Raw genomic sequence first — 24591 nt, forward strand, 5'->3', positions numbered from 1 at the left:
TTTCGTTGTCTTATGGTTATTTAAAATGCATAATAGTAATAAATTTAAATAATTTAAGTAAAAGTTGTAAATATATGTTTTTTGCAATGATTTACCCAAGTTATCTGTTGTTCTTACAACATAAAGACTACAAAAAATAAATGCAGTTAGAGTTGAAATTCAACATAAAAAGTCAGTAATTAACTATTATTATGAAAAACAGTTGGTACTTAAATTTGTAATATATTAGTAGAGATTAGAGGAAATTTTTAATAGACTTCAAACAATCTAATTTTTTGCATTTTGCTGAAATAAATTCTCTGACATTTTGCGCATGTTGTTCATAACTGAGCAAAGAGACGTCTCACATCCCATCAGTACAGGTCATTAAATTTGCTACAGAAAAATCAAAATTAAATACGAAACGTGTTATATGAAAAACGTTCACAACAAAGACAATCTTGCATTCATGTTTACCATATGTACACATTTTCTTGTTAGAAACAGGATTTTTAGGTGCGTCCTTTGTTCTGTGCCATATTTCTGCGCTATTTGTAAGAATCTGAGAGACCATACTTAATGACAGGTTGAGGTCAAGCCAGGTCAGCCTATGTCAAGATCACGACAATATCAGTCAAAGGGTTTGCCGAATAAAGGACTTTAAGATTTTTCAAAATAATTCCAAAGTCATTTTTTCAAACTCGTATTTCTGCCTATCTGTGGAAATCTGAGAGAACCTACTCCACGTTAAAAGAGAGGTCATACTCATGTCAAGGACGAAAGGAAAGTATACGTCCCAGGGTTTCGATTGACAGAACTTTCGCTCGATAATCGGAAACTTTAACATGGATACAGCTGGGCCAGTTTGAAAGCTCTTAGACATTCCACATTCCAGAGTTTAGTACGATTTCGTGTTTATTTTGTTATTTTTCCCATGGCTGGTGGGCAGACGATTCAGAGATCTGTTCACTGAACATGAATTCAATTGATGCATAATTTAACTCTTGATTCGTTACTCTGATAGAAGCATTGGGGGACTTCACATTGCAATTTAGTATTACTTAATACTGTGTTAATCATAGAGTTTCTAGGATAATTTGCAACCATTTCATTGCTAATTAATGTTACTTCAATTCATGTTTAAGAAATGAGTGACACAGTAAAGCCTTTGGAAAAAGAACTGCTCGTAATGAAACAGTTAAAAGCAGGCCTGTATTATATTCTATTACACATTTTATAAATATGTTATTTAAATTCTGTATACATTTTCCCTCTCTTATCGCCCTTCAAGTTGTCTTTATTTGGTTCAGCAAATAGCAATAGCCCATACATATAATGGAATTCTTTGGACATTAAGCTGAGTATAACTCAATTTAGATAATACACTAACTCACGTGCAATTAAACGTTCGGTGTGGTGTTACATGAAGTGTAATTTTATAAAGTGCGACCTTTTAAGTGCTTTATAACAAGATCGTTTTACGAATTGTACGGTTTTAATAAATACTAATTAATTAATGATTTTGCCACTGATGTTGACCTCTTTGAGGTTAAAACGCGTTTGGCACAAAGTGTTATTTAATGTGTAAACAGTTTCTTTTGTACGCGTGATTTTATATATCAATACACTTCACGGAATACAAGGTTTTAAGATAAAGGACGGTAATCTTCGCGAATCGTTGACAGATTTCTTATTGACCACAGTTTGAAAAACATAACTACTGACCGAGGACAACGACACAGATTAGTTAAAAAAAACATTAAAATCTCGCATAGCTTTGACTTTCAGTTAAAAGCCTGTCGCGTATTATATCCGATTTTCCTACACTGATTCGCTTTTAATTGAAACGTATAGCATCTCTTTGATTCTGTCGGCTTATATCTAATCCGATGCTTCATGTTATAATTTACCAAATTTTTTCGACGTCAGACCTATTCTAAAATAATTTGACGAGAATGCAGAAGACTGTGAAATCATTTTACCTTCAGTTTAACGTGGATACTAGATTATTTTACGTCAGCGATTTACAGAATGTTTTCCGCGTAAATATTATAAATCCATTTTCTTTCTCTCTCCTATTAAGTGTTCTAAAAAAACAAGAATGATGAATTATTAATTATGCAGTTTAGTGTTCAAATTTTGTACATAATATCCAGTCCTGATTTCTCACACACATGATCTGGAATCGTGGAAGGCTCCCCGTGACTTAAAATCTTTATATTTATTCAAAATGTTTTAGTGTGATCAAGATGTTCTCACATGTAGCTTACAGTGCGTATCGTATATGCCATTCACGCATGAAGCTTTATCATCAATTGCCTTCAAATCCAAAGATAATTCGAAGATTTCTGTCTTCTGGGTTGTAGCGCTGTGTAGTCTGGTCGATGTTAACCGACGTTTCAGAGGTCATACTGCCTCCGTCATCAGAGCGATGTGTATGAAGATTTCTGTCTTCTGGGTTGTTGCTCTGTGTAGTCTGGAAGATGTTAACCAACGTTTCAGAGGTCATACTGCCTCCGTCATCAGAGCGATGTGTATGAAGATTTCTGTCTTCTGGGTTGTTGCGCTGTGTAGTCTGGAAGATGTTAACCAACGTTTCAGAGGTCATACTGCCTCCGTCATCAGAGCGATGTGTATGAAGATTTCTGTCTTCTGGGTTGTTGCGCTGTGTAGTCTGGAAGATGTTAACCAACGTTTCAGAGGTCATACTGCCTCCGTCATCAGAGCGATGAGTATGAAGATTTCTGTCTTCTGGGTTGTTGCGCTGTGTAGTCTGGAAGATGTTAACCAACGTTTCAGAGGTCATACTGCCTCCGTCATCAGAGCGATGAGTATGAAGATTTCTGTCTTCTGGGTTGTTGCGCTGTGTAGTCTGGAAGATGTTAACCAACGTTTCAGAGGTCATACTGCCTCCGTCATCAGAGCGATGAGTATGAAGATTTCTGTCTTCTGGGTTGTTGCGCTGTGTAGTCTGGAAGATGTTAACCAACGTTTCAGAGGTCATACTGCCTCCGTCATCAGGGCGATAAGTATGAAGATTTCTGTCTTCTGGGTTGTTGCGCTGTGTAGTCTGGTCGATGTTAACCAACGTTTCAGAGGTCATACTGCCTCCGTCATCAGGGCGATAAGTATGAAGATTTCTGTCTTCTGGGTTGTTGCGCTGTGTAGTCTGGTCGATGTTAACCAACGTTTCAGAGGTCATACTGCCTCCGTCATCAGGGCGATGAGTATGAAGATTTCTGTCTTCTGGGTTGTTGCGCTGTGTAGTCTGGAAGATGTTAACCAACGTTTCAGAGGTCATACTGCCTCCGTCATCAGAGCGATGTGTATGAAGATTTCTGTCTTCTGGGTTGTTGCTCTGTGTAGTCTGGTCGATGTTAACCAACGTTTCAGAGGTCATACTGCCTCCATCATCAGGGCGATGAGTATGAAGATTTCTGTCTTCTGGGTTGTTGCGCTGTGTAGTCTGGTCGATGTTAACCAACGTTTCAGAAGTCATACTGCCTCCGTCATCACCCGACTACACAGCGCAACAACTTAGGAGGCAGAAATCTTCATACTCACCGCTGTGAAAACCTTAAAACATACAAAGTTAATTTCTTTACGCAACCGTCATTTTATATTGTACTGATAAAATCGTGGTGCAGTGTCATCAAACAGTCCAACCCTCCTATCGCCCACACCAGTGGTCCCCAAAGCGGTGCTTGCGGGCGCCATAGCCCACACCAATCCAAATTAACCGTTCGGAATCATCCCACTGCTTCTCGATGAGTGCTATTCAAAGCCAGCAGCGTAGAAAACAAACGAAATTAGGAGCACAAAGAAGACAGATTTTTAATCTCAGTTTGCTGGATGAGATTCCTCCGATGTTTTATTATAACCTTCATATAAGTAACAGAGGCACTGGATGGTTATGAACTTGTGTTACGTTATGGCTTTTACCTGTGTAATTTGCGGGTAAATATGAATTTACACTTGAAGGGGTTTGTACGTGGCGTCATCACCCAGGGCTAATGTACTGTGAACCTTGACATAAAATCATTGTACAAAATACATTTCACTTCAAAGAGAAGGCAACACTCCATCGACACGCCCAGTGTTCAGTGACACATGTTAGCAGTCATTATACATGTATGATGATGTGAAAACTGACAACCATATACTTCCATCTCGTGGTTCTTAGAATAGAATGTTATCTATTTAAAACTGCGTGTTAGTTTTCAGTATTATGTTAAATAATAAAATGTGTACTAAAACAGAGGCCTATAATTTAAAATTATGTGCAAATAATATCTAAAATATCACGCTACGTAGGATGTCTTTATTCATCTGCAAGGACAAGAATGTACGAGGTGCGATCGGAAAGTTTCCCGACTGCGCCTATAAAAACCCGTACACTTATCTCAGGTATTAAATTCATCCATCACCCTCGAAGTAGTTCTCCTGGGAGTGAACACAACGATCCCAGCGCCGCTGCCAAGCCTGGAAGCATCCCTGGAAATCTTTCTTTGTCAGCCTGTCAAGCACCATCTGCGATTCTGCCTGAATCTCTTCTATCGTCTCAAATCTCCTTCCCTTTAGCTGAATTTTCATCTTTGGGAAGAGGAAGAAGTCACACGGAGCTTAGAAAGGAAGTTGGGGTCGGTTCTTGCAAGATCTTTGAGCTCCTGACAAACGAGAAGTCGATTCTGCTTCTGGTCCTCAGACAGGATGCGTCGCATGTGGAGTTCTTCCTTTAGAATCAGCTGACAGGTCCCATAGCCTATCCCAACAATGTCGCACAAGTCGTTGATGGTACGACGTCGATCTTCGTGAATGGCCTGCCGAATCTTCGTAACATTTTCGGGCGTTGTGCTCGAAGATGGTCGTCCAGAACGCTCGTCATCATCGACAGAGGTTCGGCAATTTTTAAAACGTGAATGCCACACAAAAGTTTGTGCACGACCCATTGCGGACTCCCCAAATGCTTGCTTTAGAATTTCATAGGTTTCCGTAGCCGTTTTGGCGAGTCTTTGGCAAAATTTGATGCACACGCCATTCCGAAATCGCAGGAGGGTCGGTGTAATGCACTACCAAAACGCCCGTAACTAAGAAACAAATGCTAATTCGATGATGCCGGCTGGCACACTGATTCACTATGAATGTAGGCCGCACCCCCTAACGGCAGAAGCTCGTACTACATCCGGTTCGTCCTCTATTGACACAGTCTTGAAACTTTCCGATCGCACCTCGTATCAAGTAACTTATTGCGTTTACAGAGTCACGTTTCTGCCAGTTGTAGAACAGAAACAACCCACGAATTGTTTATTTAAAGACAGCCATCATTGCTTTCATTACAGAAGTTCATTGTCTCCTGTTTTATCACAAAGTTTTGTCTCCATTGTACACGGGCGTTGTGTACGGATGGCTATTGTCTTACTCCACAGAACTTTGTCATTAAGCTTGTTGGTCTGTTCTTCGAATTTTGAACGTTCATTTGCTTAAGTATTCCGAGTCACGACGCCCTCGATACCTGCAACAGAACAAGTTCGTCTTCGTCTCGTCGGTCCTCCAATTCCACAGTACAAACGCAAAATCAGTCCCTGGTGTTGGTAATTACAGATTATTCGTATTGTGTGAAATTATTGCCCAGAGTCTATTAAATGAGTGAATATATGAAATCCAATGTCAGTCCGTCTGTCCAAATGTTCTCATTTTGGTTCAAAGCAGTTCAGTATTTCTCTAAACTTTCTACAAAACTTTCTACTATGTGATGATAAAGTTGCGTCATATTGTGATAAATATATATCTGTTTAAATCTTGTCAGTCTAATCACAATAAAATTCCTATTAAATATTAAAATATTACTATAATTAACATTTAAATATTTAAAATATATTAATGATGTTCTCTATCGAAATGTTCGATTTACATTAGAACATCACTTTTTTACACGACATGTTTCAGTTCTAAATGAACCATCTTCAGGTGTATAAAATTATATAAACTTAAATATAATTTCTTAAATGCAACTTTTAGTCAGATGTTTATCAGATTTCAAATGATGTTTTCTTCCAGATTTTATTGTATTTTTTAATATCGTATTCGAAGTTGTTCTGTATGTACGTCGTGCTTAACATGATTTTGTGTGGGTGAACGTTTTGTTGTTGTTTTTGTATCATCCTGTAAAGTAAATAATACAAAGACTAAATGAATATTAATAAAATTAGAAATAGAAAATAAAATAATATATTTGATAATTTAATTTTGAAACATACCAGAAATGAAGTTGTGGAGGAGTTTCGTCCGTCTGGAAGTATTGCCGTGTTTGAACTGAATAGTGTTCATTATTGATCGTGGTTGTTTGTAGTGAAAGGAGGTTGTTGGGGGTGGAGTTAAGTATTTGAAGGGAATTAAAGATAGGGTTATTAAGATAAATATTATTGTCATTCAAGCAAATATTTTGTTTGAATGTTTGTTGTATATGATATTTTTCAATTGTGTCTCTGTGCCTCTTGTTGTGAACTATTTTTAATATGTCCGTTGTGTCTGTTATGTATTTTTTTAGTTATTCAATAGGTTCTTAAGCCGCGGTCCACCGACATGTTTTATACGGCTCGCGAGCACATTTTGTAATACTGTCACCATACATCACAAAAATAATTGCCTGATAAGTCATAAATTTAAACTAAAATGGTGTAAGAAATGTTGTATCATTCACTAACTATGAATTTTGGCCAAACAATTTATTTAAGCCTACGGGTTTAGTCGGATTCTCAGAACAAAGCGATTATCTCCTTAATAACATTAATCAGCTCATCCAAGTAACAGAGATGTGTTGTACTTTCTTTGAGATAAGAAAACTGAATCGAACTTCGGGCTACAAAGGGTTAATGACGTCAGTGCGGTGCAATAATTATCGCCGTGAGCAGCTGCAGAGCTTAATGAAGAAAGTTAAGTCAGAAACTACGACGTGTCTCACTAGATTTGCACATCGCAACAGCGGAAATGAAATCTGACATTGAATGATTATTTAAGCAGAATCAATGCCAAATATCTCACTAATTACTAATGTTAAAAGATAATGTTTTAACAATATGTCAATCTGTTTGCAGTAGTAGACCTAATTTAGTAGCATTTTTTTTAAAAACTGTCATGGCATTTGAACAAATTCAATTAAATTCAATTAATTTATTTAAGTGCTTGAAAACAGCCAGGTAAGGCCAATAACAGTCAAGCACTGAACAACATTACAGGATGAAATATAATACAATGATTACATTCATTTCTATAATAATAAACGTAAGACATTACAAATACAAAATCAAACAAATTCAATTCTTTATTCAATTCTTTATTATTTTTATTTGTGTGCTGTATCAACAGCCTAATGGCCAATTACAGATACAGCACAGAGATAAACTCACAAACATAATAAAACATAAAAGGTAAAACAAGCAATATATAAAATTCATTGATACGGAAAAAATAAATATACTAAAAATTACTACTAAACATTAGGATATTTGTAAAAGTAACATGAATCAATTAAGAAAATTATACTATTATAAAATGTGAAGAAGTGTGAAACTAAATATAAAAATTTATCATATTAATAATAATAATAATTCAATTCAATTCCTTTATTGAGTGATAATTCGAAAGAAAATGGGCTAATTAATATGCCTAAGTAATATAATAATTAAATTAATTAATACTAAAAGAACAATAAACAATAAAAACTGGAAAAACCTTACAAGATTAAATGCCATAAAATATGGTCAAAATGAAGAATTTTAAATAATAATAATAATAATTCAATTAATTTATTTACGTGTTTGCCAAAGTTCTCCTTTAGTTATAACCCTGCCACTCAGGAGTCATTAAGAAACGGTGAATTTAGTCCTAGGCCTCTTAGGTTGGACTCCTGTACCAGACTGTACGAATAGAGACGTCGTACATGGGACTGACAAGTTTTGTCGGGATGGAAGTGACAGATAACATATTATTATATAGGCCTTAGGTTTATTTGGTATGTGAGATTTGAGGTTCTCACGACATGTGAAGGTGTCCATGTTGGTCGTCTGAGATATAACGCCCACGTATTAGTGTAGGCAAATCAATGCAAACTCCTCCTGAATGGTCACGTAGCATACGTGCAGACAAGGCACGTTCGGATTACAAGTCGTGGTGTAGATTCTCACTACTGTATCACAGATCATAACACACTTCAGTACTGGAATGTAAGAATTTCTGGGGGATTGTGGTCTTCTGGGGTATGACACCTGCAGCCTCGTTTATATTTCTTGCTACCAGAGTCGTTGCCATCGCTTGGTAACTGGGACCGTGGGTTCGAATCCCACTCAAGCCATTAATGTTTGTCCGCGTTTTTCTGTGTACAGGTCGAGGCCTTGTGACGGGCCGATCCCTCGTCCAAGGAGTCCTACCGAATGTCTATACATCAAAGTCAACGAAAACGTTGGGACCAGCAGTGCTCATGCACTTGAAGAACGGGTCATTTCCAGTATCCCAGTATCCAGTACTATATTTACTTATGCTAAATTGCTAGTTTTTTCATCATCAATATATCGTATTCATTAGCATCATATTCTAACTAGATTTTACAAGCTTTCGAGAAAATTCTTGTGTGATGGAACAAATATGAGAAAGAAATATATATATCATTTACAATTAATCAGATTCTTGCCAAACACAGACTCCGCCAGACACCACCATAAGCGCCACCACAGCCTCGTTTGAATTTCTTCCTACCAGAGTGACCACTGATAGAACTTAATTTTTTTCCATATCGCGCGCTCGTAGAGTCAAGCATGACGGACATTGGCTATTATATTAGGATATGATAGGAATACTGTTTTTCTTCTCTTTATTAATAGTGTTCAATTAATTTATTTTACATTCTTTAGGGTTGTGATATCTCTAGGGAGCTACATAGAAAAGCAAGTCGTGATATAAATTTCAAATAAATATTTGTATATTGCTGATTTTCTTTAGAAAATATATCAGTACACGAACAGCTGTTTTTCAGGGTTTCATTTTAGAATGTATACCAGGCATGACATTCGAATGTTCTGCAAAAATTTCCTTTACACTTCCAGTTACTGCAGTAATTAACTATATAACCTTTGACAGAGCTTTAAGCCTCAATCACAGGGTTCTTGTGTTTCTGTATATTTCCTTCTACCCTCTTTGTAACTTTTGTGATTGATGACGTGGCAACGTATATGAACTTACACCCCCCTTACGTCCCATATGTGTGTTGAGGCTGGCTGTACGTTATATACAGGATTACATATAAAATGAATATAATTTTACTGCAACATTGCTCTTGAACTAAAAGCCACAGAAATTGGAACTTAACAGAATACTTGTTCAATGTTATCAGTCTAATCACAATAAAATATTATTATTAAATATTAAAATATTAAAATTAACATTTAAATATTTAAAATCATGCTCTAATGTAAATCGATAGATAGAGAGCATCATTTTAATATATTTTAAATATTTAAATGTTAATTGTAATATTTTAAATATTTAAATGTTAATTGTAATATTTTAATATTTAATAATAATATTTTATTGTGATTAGACTGATAAAACTGAACAAGTATATATTCAACACAATATGACGCAACATTATCATCTCATTATCATCTCAACTTAACAGAAGTTTAATGAGGCACCATAAGTAGCCTGGCAGATACCATACATAATCATGTACGTACCGTCATGAGCAATGTTGTACCCTTAGGAGCTTATATTATGTCGGTTTCCCCATAAGGGGAACGTGGCTTTATCACTGGAGACAATTCGGCTGTAAAAAGTTAGTTTTCATTTCTATAAAGAAATCCAGAGCAAAATGTGTAGGGGATTTTTGTGAACATTGACTTAGATTCATGAAACTACAGCACTCATTTAGACTCTTCTACTAGTGACGTAAGTTTAACAACTGTGAGTGTAGAGCTTCAGTTGGAAATGTTTTGAAACTTACGCGGCACGAATTATAAACTTTATCATATAGATAAACTAAATGAGTTTAGTTTTCATCTCTCTGCTGCTTGGTTCATGAGTAATGTTACAGTGAAATTGTATATATTTGATGTGCACACCCTGTATATTGATTTGTTGTAGTTTTGTTCGTTTCGATGCATGGTAATCCGCTGTAACTGGTTTGGCATGTGGGAATTCTACATGTACTTTTGTATGTTATGCCTCGCCCGTCTGGTCTACACAGTTGAAATGAAGCTGAGTAGATAACGATATTTATTTTTGTCATTAAAGTTTTTAAAGAGTTGTCAATATTTGTATAGTATTACTTGCTATTAATAGCATTTCATGTCTCATTTCGTAATTCGCGAGATTTATCATCTTTGCTTATCAGTTTCTCTGGAGTTCAGTGTCCATTAGTATTTATATTTTAATCGTTGTTTTTTGTATTCATTTGCGCTGCGTCTTTGTTATGTGTTTATTTAAATCTGTTGGTGTATAACTTATTTACCATGACCACGTCAATGTCGCTGTAGAATATACATATTAAATTTTGACGATTATCGTTTCAGACTTATTTGTTCTCAGTGCCTATTATTATCACTGAATGTTTATGTGTATTTATTATTTAGTGTTCTGTCTGACGACAGGTCCATATGAACAGGATCCTTCCATCCTTTTCTCGGACTGGGACCTGTTCATATACGTTCTTGGCAGATGATCCAGAAGTGGTTTGCCATTGCCTTCTTCTGTGTGTGAATGGAGTAATTGTTGGGATGCCACGGAGAAACCGGGGAAGCCCCCGGAGGAAAACTCCGTGTTGCCTAGACCACGGCCTTGCCCAACACAAGTTATAAATTCGGGCACCGCCGAGAATCGAACCCGAGACCCCAGATTACAAGGCCAGCGTTCTAACCGCTATATTATAGTGGTGTTAAAAGTGCCCTATCTCCATGTTTTAGACTATTACAGTAAATTTTATACTTTCCGGTGCTGTATAGGACCAAACTTACAGTTCTTACATCGTTTAAGTATCGATTCTTGTGACGTATTACGCTGTTAACCTTGATTTGACCTTAAAAAAGGATCGATTCTTGTAACGTCATCTGCCAGTTATTATGCATACATTTACATGGAGGGATCGTGGAAAAATGTCGGTCTGTGGTATTTTTAAACCACCTGATGGTTTGGTATTCCATTATATAAAAAAAACCCAGTCTGTTTAGACAACCGCTTGTTATGAGATCCTATGAAGAAAATTTCATCTGCGTTCAGATAAGTGAAAAGGCTTTCCGTATTCGCTGTGTTTTTAGGTCGGTGTAATGTTCAATATTTGGGCATAATACCTCATTTTGACAGGCGCATTGTTTGACAGATTTGTCAATACCACAAACAGCCATACGATTAAGACCTTTTGCTCTATTTTCATGCATAATATTATATTACATAGACTAAGTTATTTTTATTCTATATATATATTTATTTTACAGTCTATACACAAAGTTATTTAAAATAATGTTGTTAAAATATTATATCATTTATAGTATAAAGTATATTACGTTATATTTATGGCGCTCCTTTATCGTAGTACGACATTACATTATTCAGCGCTTTTATTTTTGTTTTTGGACGATATGTTTCGATGTTTATGACATCATCTTCAGGTTTATCAATCTATATTATTTTAAAAACTATTATACATTTTGATGCATTGCATTTATTGATCTTTTAGTATGTTTGTAGAATTTTTCGTCTTCATAATGATCTGGTGTCTGTATTCAGACGTTCATTATCTGTAGAATTAATTTCCAAGTGTTATTATGCAAATGAGTATGGAATTGACATAGGAAATAACTAAATATTAATATGATTGTAAATATAAAATATAATGAAAAACATACCAAGTTGTATTTGTGACGTATCCTATACTATAAATGTTATAATATTTTAACAACAGTATTTTAAATAAGTTTGTGTATAGACTGTAAAATAAATATATATATTTGATTCAACACAAACATGACTCACTTAAGATACAAATTTTATTTTATAGTTTAGATATCTTCAGGACTAAGTATAAAGTTGAAATGACATTGTGTAGTTACATTGAAGGGTAAATTCACTTGTATCAACTTTCATAACTAAAGGAAACCAGTCCATGGAATAGCAACATGGCGGTCACGAGAATTCTGTGATTAGCTTTCTGCGTGATGTCAGCTTCGGACGTGATATAGCGACAGATCGTAAACATACTTACAAATTCTATATTATATTATTTATCTTAGAGATAAAAGTTATATTTCAACAGCGTTTATAATGTAAGACTTTATAGTAATGTGTATTATTTACAATATCAATGAGCTATATAATTAAACTCAAATTATTGTTTATGAAAGTTTGGTTATATGAGCTACATCAAGAAACGTATTGTTTTTTAAAGCATCAGTATTTATTCCACTTTAAAAAATTATAATTAGTCTCCAAAGGTTAAGCAAAAATAAACAGAGAAGTTAAGTCTTTTAATGCAGTATTTATCTTCTCCAGATGAAACTTATTTCTGAATGCCCCTAAACAGCTATATTTATTAATACTTCTTATATGTTATTATTAGGTACAACTTAGTTACTGAGGGTAATTTCTGTCGTGTCAAAGAAAGAATGTTTTAATTTGAAGGTGTATGAACAGAAATCGTTAAGAGTGTAGTAAAATTATAACGGTAAATTCAGAAAAATTTTCACATCATTCCGTGTCACGCTGCTGAAGCCACGCGAGGTGAAGAATCTTAAGAGGGACGTCATCTCAAAAGTACCACATCTCTGCAATTTACACATACACATACAGCAGACCGTACGTGAAATGTTCTACTTGTCTCCATCTTGCATACGTCACTGGAAGGGGAACGTCCTCTCGTCTTCATTCTACGAAGCACAAAGAAGTTTCATATACGAGGCGCGTCCTCAAAGTAAGTTTCCCACTCGTCCCACAGCTAGCAAACCTTATATTGCGCGAAGCGACTGTGCGTACGTTTAAGAGCAATGACGTAGCATGGCGCATGCACTAACGGCACCTCCCGCGTTCTCACAGTAGCATTGTTGCAGCTGTTGAAGATGGAGGTTCTTATTCCAGCTCCCGCCGACTATGAAGTGCGGTCAGTGATAACGCTAGGCCGCACACGGCTCGACGGACAGCAAGTCTCCTGCAGGAGTTCAGCTGGGAGGTGTTTAATCATCCACCCTACAGCCCGGACCTCGCTCCCAGTGATTTCCATCTTTTCCTACACCTCAAGAAATTCCTGTCCGGTCAGCGTCAGCGTTTTGAGAATGACAGAGAGGCGGAGATGGTTGTCACACAGTGGTTCCAATCCCAGGCGGCAGACTTCTACGACACAGGTATTCAAAAGTTGGTCCCACGGTATGACCAATGTCTCAATTCCGGTGGCGAATATGTTGAAAAATAGCTGGACACTTGCTGTATCTATTGCAATAAATATTTCCATGAAATTGTGTTTTGTTTCTGTAAACGGCCCCAGGGAAACTTACTTTGAGGACGCGCCTCGTATATCAGGAAATAAATGTTGCTAATTATCCCGATGAACATATTTGTTTGAGTACCGACGTACGAAAGCTTGAAATTAAGAAGGTGAATTATTCTTAGCTGAATTCCAAGGCTAATATTAAATCACGGAGACTGCATTGCATCTCGACAAAATTCAATAACAACTGACTTTCACTTCCGGGGCTGACATTGATGTCACATATGGGAAACCTGATGTACAGGTCTATCCAATCAAATCGGAACACGTAATTTTCAGTTTAGTGTTTTCTCCGTTAGAGTTCGTGAGTTTGTGTGCCCTGATGTCGGCCAATCGCTACGCAGAAGGGATATTGATTTACCTGTCTGAAACACCACGCCATCAGCAGTCAAATTCGGGAAGTATTTTTACACATGATGACATTTGGAAGCTCCTTTGAATGCGTCCGAACTGTTGCTTAATTTTGGAAAACGTTTTTTAACTTTGCACTTGCATGTTTAATAGTTTTTTCTTAAGATAGTGTAATTGCGTCATATTGTGAATATTATATATCTAAGAACTTAAAACTCAATTATGAAATGTAAATCGATCAATCGATATGGAACATCAATGATATTTTATTATCTTAATTATAAGAAATTTTAAATATTGTGATCAGACGGATTAAAATAAATAATTGTTTTTTTCTTAATTTCGCTCACTTGAATGTGTTTGGATACAATTGTAACACTTTTACTTACGTATGTCGAATTCTGCGCGCGAAACTTTACGTATGAATGTACAACGCGCTTAGATAACCATAGTCACTATCAGTTTCTTCGCCATAAAAAAATTTCTGCAGTCATTTTGTTCATTTGTTAGTCTTAAGACGTTTCTTTGGACGTATAGACAGACGTTAGAACATATAAAGATACGTCTTTGTGCATAATTCCTTGTTGATAATCTCGGATGTTGGTGATCGTAGCCGATTTCGCTTTGTTTCCACCTCAAGTCTTTGATGCCTTCGTGTGAATTTATTACAAGTTTTGTAACACGAAAGAGTATGAATTTTTATTACTTACCTATGGCACGAAGTCCATACAAAATTCCAGCAATATCCGACCATCCATGATCTATTTCGAAAATTCGTGCGCAATTCGCCATGTTCAGGTGACGCGGATTACACTTGTTGGGTTGACTTGGGTAAGGTTAGGTTAGGTTAGGTTAATGAGGCATCTGCGCAGTAGGTGATGCGCCGTGACGTGATTTAAGTGGTTTATGTTAAGGCATCGTATGTGTTCTATTATCGATTACTGAAAATTAAACACTTAAATATTTCAATGTTCTTAAATTATTGAACATTCTTGTGTTTTAGCCACAACCATAGCTTTATACTTCAATGATTTACATTGATTACTTTCTTGTTGATCTCGAAAAACTCTTGATTCACGTCACTTAAGTTTGATTTTACGCAATTGTAGTTGTTGACTTGCATGTGTGGTCTGCTTACGCTTGTGTAACACTAATAGAGATGTTAAAATTTTATTTTAATGTGACAGATGAGACGGAGTCTAGTAAAAATAGTTATCGGATAGCGAATTCAGAGACTGCTTTAATCAAGCTGTCTCAAAGCACGATGGAGTTGATAGTGGATCATGGGGGCGGGGGGGAGGGGTGAAAAGGAGAAAAAAACTCCCCGCAGAGTCGAGGAAATGAAAGAAACCTTCATCCCTCACCCCACCCTAAAACCTCTGCTTGAAAGTTTTCTTTTCGTAGCTTCATTATTGTTCCGTTCTCTTACTGGGCGTCTGTAGGTTATAAGAAGAAACCCCCTGCAGACAATATAAATGTCTATATCAGAAGGACTCAGTACTGGGTTACATAACGCAGTTTTTCACCTCAGAAAGTTTTATTATTTCTGCGTTGAGTAAATATAAATTCGCGAAAAAAATATCTCAAAGAACGGTTGCCGTGGTCCATTTGTGGGAGACGGCGAAGTGATGCAGTGATGTAGAAAGTCACATCACGTCGTTTTGCTCTGTTTATGAGAATTGTTTTCTTGCACTATCGACTTTATACTTTGAAGGTTAATCTTTGCCTTTTCATAACCAATTAAGAGTTAAATACATACATTTTATTTATTTATTTAGTGTTCTGTCTGACGACAGGTCCATATGAACAGGATCCTTCCATCCTTTTCTCGGACTGCGACCTGTTCATATACGTTCTTGGCAGATGATCCAGAAGTGGTTTGCCATTGCCTTCTTCTGTGTGTGAATGGAGTAATTGTTGGGATGCCACGGAGGAAAACTCCGTGTTGCCTAGACCACGGTCTTGCTCAACACAAGATATAAATTCGGGCACCGCCGGGAATCGAACCCGAGATCCCAGGATTACAAGGCCAGCGTTCTAACCGCTAGACCACCTCATCTTATTATTATTTAGTGTTCTGTCAGACGACAGGTCCATATGAACAGGATCCTTCCATCCTTTTCTCGGACTGGGACCTGTTCATATACGTTCTTGGCAGATGATCCAGAAGTGGTTTGGCATTGCCTTCTTCTGTGTGAGTGTGAATGGAGTAATTGTTGGGATGCCACGGAGAAACCGGGGAAGAAGCCCCCGGAGGAAAACTCCGTGTTGCCTAGACCACGGCCTTGCCCAACACAAGTTATAAATTCGGGCACCGCCCGGAATCGAACCCGAGACCCCAGGATTACAAGCCCAGCGTTCTAAACGCTAGACCACCGTGGCTAACTAAATACATACATACATACGTAATTATATCTAATAAACCAGTAGTCTAGTCAGAAGCGAGTTGGAAATTAAATGTTTGTGACAACAACAGCAAATAAAATAGAACCCATGACAAAGTTAAAAGTAGAACACATTCTGGAAATGTACGTCACTACTGCATTTGGTTCAAAATTTTGTTGTTTTTTCCGTTTTCAAAAGAATGAATATGAGGTTGGATAGAGTAAATATTTCATGAAATTCTGCCCCTTACACTGAAGGAAGAAGTTAGAGAGAAACCTGGACTCTTATTCTGAGGAAAACACTCCAAATAACACTGAATCGTGCACAAAAAGGTAGATATTTTCGTATCATTATAAAATCGAAGTGCAAGTAGGGATATAATATTAAAATTGAAAATAATAAATTGGACATAGTCTTATAAATAAAGTTTTGAGGTTATAATCTGAATTTGACTGGCTTGGGGGAAGAATAATTAGCAGCTGTAACAGAATGTATATATTTCTATATAACTGTAGACGTTCTAAAAATAGAAAACAAAATTCCCACATAATTCCGAATAAAAAAACAGTAATAAACAGTTAAACCTTTTACGAACGTGCCTTGGAACAACCCCGGTTATGATATGGTGACTGTCTTGTTGCTTATGTCTTGAATCTCTTTTGCTGAAGAATGATAATTATCTTATTTCATTGTACTTTTGTACAGGCCTGTTCTATTAAGTGTATATGGTACCGATATGTCAATTAATATGTAATTTTATATCTCTTGTCTACAAGTGTAATGTCTGGCCAGTTATGTGTAATGGGTTTATGACTGATAATAAGTCTGTTATTATTATTATTATTATTATCAGTGTTTGACGGTTATTGGCTTCTTGCTGTTGGCAAACACGTAAATAAATTAATTGAATTGAATCATTTTTTTATCTTGTAACCGTACGCTAATTTAAAAAAGTACCAAAACGACAATTAAAAATAAATTTTGATGCGTATTGCAATTTTGTAATGTTCACAAACATGAGAAATAGAAGTCGAAGCTTGAAGTTAATCTTCAAGCAGTTTTACACTGCTATAAGGAACGCACTATTTCCCATCGTTGAACTGCGTAATAATTTCGTCTTTAGCAACTGCGTTGGTTCTCCAAAGTGTATAATAGTAATAATTGTATGAGTTAAATACAAGTTACATTGTTTCATTTTCGAGATCATGTTAACATTTTTTTCCACTATGCAAAGTGTTTGCAAAGTCTGGTGGAACACACAGCTTGGACAGAATAAATCATTTCGGCGAACTTTTATTCTGACAGCGCCTCAGCGGCGGCAAGAAGAATTAACTGTCGACAAGTAGGTATTTGTTAATACGGGGCTTGATTAATGAATGCCAGATAGAAGCACCCACACTGTGTGCTCCGTACGTAGGAGGAATTTCAGATTGCAATGTAAGAGATCATGGAAACGACTACAGTAGACAGGAGAGTTTTAGAACGACCTGATAGAAAGGAAATTTAACGAGGTAAGAACCACGGACAACAGGAGGGTTGTCAGCATCAACGTGCAGGTGAGGATTGTGAAAAAAATGCAGAAACAATATAACCGAGTCCTATAAGTTAATCTTATTAAAGCAAAAGTGTTACATCCTTCAACGCGACATGTCTCCAGCCCAAATTTGAACAACGGTGCAAACGTACGAGGCGCGTCCCAAAAGTAAGTTTCCCACTAGTCCCACAGCTAGCAAACCTTATATTGAGCGAAGCGACTGTGCGTACGTGATAGAGCAATGACGTAGCATGGCGCATGCACTAACGGCACTTCCCGCGTTCTCACAGTAGCATCGTTGCAGCTGTTGAAGATGGAGGTTCTTATTCCAGCTCCCGCCGACTGTGAAGTGCGGTCAGTGATAACGCTAGGCCGCACACGGCTCGACGGACAGCAAGTCTCCTGCAGGAGTTCAGCTGGGAGGTGTTTAATCATTCACCCTACAGCCCGGACCTCGCTCCCAGTGATTTCCATCTTTTCCTACACCTCAAGAAATTCCTGTCCGGTCAGCGTCAGCGTTTTGAGAATGACAGAGAGGCGGAGATGGTTGTCACACAGTGGTTCCAATCCCAGGCGGCAGACTTCTACGACACAGGTATTCAAAAGTTGGTCCCACGGTATGACAAATGTCTCAATTCCGGTGGCGAATATGTTGAAAAATAGCTGGACTCTTGCTGTATCTGTTGCAATAAATATTTCCATGAAATTGTGTTTTGTTTCTGTAAACGGCCCCAGGGAAACTTACTTTGTGGACCAGCCTCGTATTTGCAAATCTGTCACATGTTCTGGCATTACCAGGTATCTTCCAGGCAAAATGAAGCATTCTGGTGAAAGCTGATGATCTTAATTGATCACAGAACACCGAATGCATTTCTATGTGAAGCTGCGATTAAGAAGCTTGATTTCTGAATCATTTAAGCACACTCTTGCATGATCCGTCTTACGTAAACTGCATTCTGCAGGAATAAGACGTTTTGTTTTCTCGTGAATGAGCAACATATTCTCATATTAACTTAGCAGAACATGTTTCATTGTCTTAGAATTTTTGTGACCAGCGAAAGAACAGTTTTTGTTATCGATATTTTTCACAAGAAATGTATTCATAAAATCATCGAAAATGGTTTTTGGTCGTTTTACTTTTTGTGTTGACTTCGACAAAAATGTTTTTCTTAAGTTCAAATCATGGTTGTATTTTTTTTTTCGGATGATTGTTCAAAACTTTCCTTTATGCTATTGGAAAGTAAATATACAAGATATGGTCAAATTTTCCTGAGGCAGAAATACGATGGCGTACATACGCGTTAATTATCTAGAATTGTGAGTGATGGCGAAAGAGGTCTCAACTCTTACATCGGCTTTGGTGTATTCTAGAAATAAAAACGCTTCTAAAGTATGTTTCTTGCAAGTACAATTATTTATCTACAGTTCTATTAGAACAAGGGATCTATAAATAAGAATGGGAATGAACAAGTCACGGAAAATAAAACAAATGCCTGCTCCTCTCGCACTTCTAGACTCGCCAATACAGCACAAGTAAGACTGTGACAATGCGAATGAAAATACCGGCGATTACTTTTTGATTGTTAACAAAAGGTTACTGAGCTCCGAGCGCGTCAAAGCCAATAATTGTATCCTCTCTTTTGAATAACACAATCTACATATTTCGGCGTTCATTTCCATTTCCTTCTCCGCTTTCAGTGACGTAGCTGAAGCTCGCAGTTATGTTGCAAGGCCGTAGTTTAGGCAACACGGAGTTTTCCTCCGGGGGCTTCTTCCCCGGTTTCTCCGTGGCATCCCAACAATTATTCCATTCACACACAGAAGAAGGCAATGGCAAACCACTTCTGGATCATCTGCCAAGAACGTATATGAACAGGTCCCAGTCCGAGAAAAGGATGGAAGGATCCTGTTCATATGGACCTGTCGTCAGACAGAACACTAAATAATAATAAGATGAGGTGGTCTAGCGGTTAGAACGCTGGCCTTGTAATCCTGGGGTCTCGGGTTCGATTCCCGGCGGTGCCCGAATTTATAATTTGTGTTGGGAAAGGCCGTGGTCTAGGCAACACGGGGGCTTCCCCGGTTTCTCCGTGGCATCCCAACAATTACTCCATTCACACACAGAAGAAGGCAATGGCAAACCACTTCTGGATCATCTGCCAAGAACGTATATGAACAGGTCCCAGTCCGAGAAAAGGATGGAAGGATCCTGTTCATATGGACCTGTCGTCAGACAGAACACTAAATAATAATAAGATGAGGTGGTCTAGCGGTTAGAACGCTAGCCGTGTAATCCTGGGGTCTCGGGTTCGATTCCCGGCGGTGCCCGAATTTATTACTTGTGTTGGGCAAGGCCGTGGTCTAGGCAACACGGAGTTTTCCTCCGGGGGCTTCCCCGGTTTCTCCGTGGCATCCCAACAATTACTCCATTCACACACAGAAGAAGGCAATGGCAAACCACTTCTGGATCATCTGCCAAGAACGTATATGAACAGGTCCCAGTCCGAAAAACTTCATGCGCTTCATAAAGAGATAAATTATATTAGTGATTAAGTGGGGAACTGAATAAAACAGTAAACGTATTTATCGCGCAATTAAAAATATACTACTTCTAATTCATTTCATAACTAAAATGTATAAATTATTCTATCTTATCCACGGTTTTTTATTATTTATTATTTTATTATTAACTGCAAATGGGTTTTTACATCGGTTTTCATTATTTTAGTTTTTCCAGTGAGGAAATACAGGCCGACTGGGTGTCGAAGAAATGTTCAGGAGGATGGTAACAAGATTTAACAGAGAATAAACAAGATGGCGGTAAAGAGAATTGTTTAATGACGAATTTTCGAATTCGTATCCTATATTAAATATTATTTTGTTTACTACGTAAAGAAGGTTTTTCTGTGTCGGACTCGTAACAAGTATAAGAAAAGATATCCTTATATCTTGGTTGAAAACAACTTTAGAAGACGAGGTGAAGTTGGGAGGACAATATAGAAATATTATGAAATGTATTTAACTCTTTTAGGATGGGTCTAATAGCTCACTATCGTAACTACAGTTACAAATAATCTGATAGCATGAAAAGAAAGTGTGTAAACCTGCTAGTACCTTAAAAAAGTAGCTGTTACTCCATTTGAAATGCAGTCACCTGCAACTCCACTCAGAATACTCCATACAATTTTATAACGTAACGTTATGCAATCATCTAGCGAATGCTGTAATTCTAAATGTTATAAATGAAAAAAAGTTAAAAGTGTGAACAATCCTTATTAAACCAACGCAATGTAGAGCTTTGTGCAATGATGAATGAACATTATTTTAAAATCGGTTTTTATTTGTCATTTTATATTTTAGGCTCACATAAACCAGAATTTTGCGTATTACGTGATCCTATTGGCACATACATCTCATAAATATTCTATCCGCGTTTCGTGGGAGGAATATTATTTCCATTGGAGAGGCATTTCAAACCAAAACAAAAATGTGAATGCATAAGTTGTGCAGTATAGAAGAGATATATAATATTTATCATATATAAAACATGCATAGGCTTACAGAGAATTTGACTCCATATTTACGATTATCGTACTCAATAAAACTTGTTAATTGTATCTCAGTATATATAACATATTAGTACGTTATAGTTAATTCATACAAGTAGGCTGTAATTTATTCTATTTTATTTTACCAATGAATAAATTTGTAATTTTTTCTGAAGGGTTCTGACGATGGTTTATTGCGATCTGTATTACTGAGTTTTATATTTTTTCATAGCCACGTATTCTAAAAACGCACAACGGTTCGAAGACTGAATATTTTTTGGTCCTCAGGTGCCTATTCCGTAGGGTCCGTCACTGGACATACCCGGTCTTCGAAACGTTTTGTGTGTTTGGAATACCAAACGTTCGACAAAGTCTTAAAATTTATAATCAAAGTAATGGTCGTCCTTTTGTTCATGTGATTTAGAAATTCTGTCTCTCTGTATTCTGTCAATATGTAGAATCCAACTATCTTTTAATTTCAAAATTTTGTCTAAAATTGGCTCTTAATATTTTCGTTTCCTTAAAATTTCACTGTTATCATAAATTTAATTTCAGCTAATGCAATTCGGATTCCGTCTTTTCCTTTCATTTACCAATTTTTCATATAAAAGTGAAGTAAAGCTAAGTTATTATGTAAATTCTTAATCTCTTATGAATTTGAAATTCTCACGGCGGTAAAAATGTCGATTTTGGTCTGCTGGCTTTTAACGACTTGTGGATTCGTAGGTAGACACCAACGTTTCGGAGGAACAATCTACCTTCATTCTCAGGACAGTGTGCTCTCCACAAACGTTTGTATCTAAGTCAACATCTAGTATGTTTTCAGACTTTTGATGACTTGGAAATTTTTTGACAGGGCCTACAAGCTTTAAAGACTCTGAAATCCGAAATAAAAATCCGTATCTGTTCAATGCTTCTTAATAAGAATTAAGAAATAATTTTTCATCAAAATCTATCAGACGTTTATGTATTTAAAACTCATATATTCATATCCTTTTTGCCTCCTTTGCGACTAAAATTCCTTGATTGTGATTAGTCCTTCAGTAATCTTTTTAGGAACAGATCGGCTTCTTCAGGTTAATTTTATCGTGAGTTAGAAAGTCTTTGGAATGACATTTGTATTACTCATTTCACCTAGTGACTTGCAAGTTAGCATTCCTTTAATGACAATGCAATGCAATAAACTTATAACATCTACAACGCTCCAAGCAATGAGTAAACTTTGTATCATTTGTTAGTAGGTCTATATACAATTTGTGAGTTCCCTACATTGTTTCGCTCTGTTCCGACTTTGCTGACAAGCGTCTATTGTTTTGAGTTGTAAAGTAGCTTTCCTACAGTTAACACGTCTGTGAAAAGAATATTGAATATGCTGCAATTCTGAACGCGCTGTCTTCATGTTTTTCAGGAAATATATGTAGCTCAAATTCCAAATTAAACCAAAGACGTAGGCCTATATTTCTACTATCATATGTAAGCACAACTTTGATACTAACTAACTAACTAACTAGATGGCTTACCGAACCCGAAGGTTCATCACCGAATTAACCAAAGCCCTCCACCGGACCCTGTCCTGGGCCAACAAAATCCAGTTTCCTTCAACTCCTATCTCCCATAGATCCCGCCTGAGATTATCCTCCCATCTACGTCTAGGTCTCCCCAGCGGTCTCTTCCCTTCAGGTTTCCCAACCAGTACCCGGTGCACACCTCTTGTCCCATCCATGCGCGCTACATGTCCCGCCCATCTCACTCTTCTCGACTTAATCACCCTCACAATACTGGGGGAGCAGTACAGATTTTTAAGCTCATCATTGTGCAGTTTTCTCCATTCCCATCGTCTTCTCTCCTAGGCCCAAATATCCTCCTCAACACCCGATTCTCAAACACCTGCAATCTGTGTTCCTCCCTCTGAGTGAGAGACCATGTTTCGCACCCATACAAAACAACAGGCAAGATTATTGTTCTGTATACTTTAATTTTCAGGTTCTTAGAAATCAGACGGGAAGACAAAATATTTTGAACTGAGAAGTAACAAGCATTTCCGGAATTTAGTCTCTTCCTAACTTCCTCACAAGTATCATTTTGATTTGTTATTGTTGTTCCCAAATATTTGAACTTTGTAACCATTTCAAAGGATTTATTAGCCAATACATTTTTAGAAATTACATAATTTGCCGAGAAGTTGATAAATAACAATTCAGAAAACAAAGCAACTTCGTTTTAACGTGCCTGACTTATAAGAGCCTGTTTCCTATTTCAAGTTTTCGTCACATAGGTCTTCATGAAATTCAAAGCAAGGTACAAGCCGTACGTTGAGAGCAGAACAACTCTATATAATGACCATATCTGTTTTTGTATCGATAAGTCTGATTCTTCTATTGCAAATCTAAGCAACTACATTCTGACAAATTGCAATTCTCAACCTACACTCTTACTGTTGTACTGACCAAAAAATTATGCGTTCTTTTGAAGAAAATAATTTTATCATTAATTGGGATTACCCCAGACTCCCTTGTATATTTCGATAAAAATAATTTGTTTCCAGAACTAAACATAACTATTATCAAACAAATTATTTATTCTCATTCAAATTTTTTTTGTTATAAACAATAAAAGCAGTTATATAAGTTATGAAATCAATTATTTCCGCCAGCCACCAATTAGAGGTTATTTTTGTTATGACTAGTACTTTGTTTCGACTTCGAATCATGTTTTCTTTTCCAAAACGATGTCCGGGCCCCCATCACCATCATTCTCCAATTCATGTGAATTTATTCGACAAATTGGGTGAAATCACAATCATTCAACTCTCCGTCGATACATAACTAAATAAGGAAAGTTAATTTTAATTTAGCTTACAATTAATACAAAATAATAACACTGATTGATGTCACTAAAATTGAATGGACCTAATATATCCCTAATATAATAGAAAATGCCCTTCACAGAGTAGAAATAATTGAAATTAAGTTTTGTCGGTGGCTACCATGGTAACAAGAAATACAAACGTGATTATGATGAAGTCTGCTTTGGGTCAGGCGATCGGCTTTGTGTTGGTACTATTGTAGGATTGGATTTGTCTTTGTATTTTGTTTCATATTTACCATGTAGAAATTTTTGTTATATAAGGTTTGTAGGTTCAATTATATACTACACTTTCTGTCATATTTCAATTTTTTGCCATATCGATAACATTAAACACGAGATTCATTATGTGAGTTTTCTTCCTTTCTGACACAGGTCACAATTAAAATCAGAACATTTCAGTACAA

This window comes from Zootermopsis nevadensis, unplaced genomic scaffold, assembly GCF_977971745.1.
Source record: "Zootermopsis nevadensis isolate Lab colony 2312 unplaced genomic scaffold, Znev_1.0 Znev_ptg000030l, whole genome shotgun sequence".
In the NCBI taxonomy this organism is placed as follows: Eukaryota; Metazoa; Arthropoda; class Insecta; order Blattodea; family Termopsidae; genus Zootermopsis; species Zootermopsis nevadensis.